Raw genomic sequence first — 2,175 nt, 5'->3', positions numbered from 1 at the left:
CTACAACACACCCCCCGGAACACAGGAGTGGAGAAAATCATTCTATCCTTTGGAATCAATAACAAGGCACAAAAAGCAAAGGAAACAGCTATCAAACAACTACAACAGATGCTACGGGAAGCTAAGGGATCCTTCCCATCTGCAGAAATATACATCCCACTGATTAATTACTCCAGAGACCTGGAACCAGGATTCAGGAAAAACCTGGACACAATAAACAATCACATAGAGCAAAACATGCCATACCTCCCCAAACTGGAAGAAGCCCTTTTCAAGACAGAAAGAGATGGAATTCACTGGACCATTGCAACAGCTCAAAAAATGCTAGACCACTGGTCACAACATTTAAACTGGTAAGCCCCAAAGCCACAGAACAAGAGGGGGACAAGAACAACAAAAATATTATAAATCTAAGCAACAACTTCCACCCCACAACTGAACAAATCAACCTCCTCAATAAGGGCTTATCATGTGTCCCCACAGTAGGGACAAAGAAAGGTCAGAAAACCAGACTGAAAAGCGAAATCCGACAATACCACCGTCGCCTTAAACTGACCGCCTTCTTTGAGGATAAAGACACCGACACAGAAAGGGTTCCCTTCCTGCCTAAATCCAGCTGGGAACCAGGGGAAAACCAACTGCCACCAGAAATCCAGGAAATCATTCAAGAGGACAACAGAATTCTACAAAAACTCCGACCATACAGGGACTCACACAACATAACAAAGGAGGAAACCATAGCCTTAAAACATTTAAAGGAAAACAAACATATAGTCATAAAACCAGCAGACAAAGGGAGTGCAATAGTTATCATGGATAGAGAACAATACATTGCAGAAGCACACAGACAATTAAATAATCAGGAACACTATACGACTTTGGAAGAACCACTGTACAAACAAACAGCACTAGAAATAGGGCAAATCCTACAAACTCTGGTTGAACTAAAACACCTAACAAAAAAACAGGCATTCTACCTAAGAGGAGAGGAATCACCACGACCGAGGATTTTCTACCTCCTCCCAAAAATTCATAAAGCCCCAGAAACATGGCCACTCCCCTACGAAATTCCACCTGGGAGGCCCATAGTGTCCGACTGCAACAGTGAATCCTACAGAATAGCAGAATATCTAGACCATTTCCTCAACCCCATTTCTAAACACCACCCAAGTTACATCAAAGACACCTATGACTTTGTAGCCAAAGTCAAAAATGCTACAATACAACAGGAAGCCTTCCTGTTCACCATCGACATTGACAGTTTATACACCAACATTGAAACTACGGAGGGACTGAAAGCAGTCCGGGAGTGCTTTCTCAAATACCCTGACCGCAACAGACCAGAAACACAAATTCTGAAGCTATTGGAAATTAGCCTCAACAAAAATGATTTTGAATTTGAAGAGCAATACTACTTACAAATAAAAGGAACTGCTATGGGGAAACGCTTTGCTCCGGCCTATGCCGACATCTATATGGCCCATTGGGAAGCCACAGTATTCCCAAAATGTACACACAAACCTACACACTACTTCAGGTACCTTGATGACATCTGGGGAACCTGGACGCACGGCCCACAGGCCTTCCAAGAATTCATTAACACCCTCAACACACACCACAGGTCCATTAAACTCAAATACACCAAGCATGAAAACCACATAGACTTCCTAGACACCACCACATACAAGGGTTCCTCCTTCAACAACACAGGCAAACTGGACATCAAGGTATATTTCAAAGACACGGACACACACGGCTTACTGCACAAAGACAGCTTCCACCCAAAACATACTTTCAAAGGACTGGTAAAATCACAACTCCTACGCTTCCACAAAATCTGCACACAACAGCAAGACTTTGAGGAAGCCAAACACATACTCTTCCAAGCTCTACGCCAGAGAGGATACACACGAAGTTTCCTCAAAAATGTGGCACAAACATTTCTAAACAGAAAAACACCTGATGACAGCAAAATAATACCCCTCATCACAACATACTCCCAACTCAGCGTAATTACCAACCAAAAACTAAAGTCTACATTCACCACGATATTAGAAAACACAAACCTACTGAGGGAACACAAAATCATATCTGCATATAGAAAAAACAAAAACCTACAGGATTACTTAGTCCAAAGCAAACTAAAACCGGTACAAAACAGATCAAATACACCAA

This window comes from Atractosteus spatula (genome assembly GCF_055471065.1).
Source record: "Atractosteus spatula isolate fAtrSpa1 chromosome 16 unlocalized genomic scaffold, fAtrSpa1.hap1 SUPER_16_unloc_2, whole genome shotgun sequence".
Taxonomy (NCBI): domain Eukaryota; kingdom Metazoa; phylum Chordata; class Actinopteri; order Semionotiformes; family Lepisosteidae; genus Atractosteus; species Atractosteus spatula.
This window is presented reverse-complemented; position numbering follows the sequence as displayed.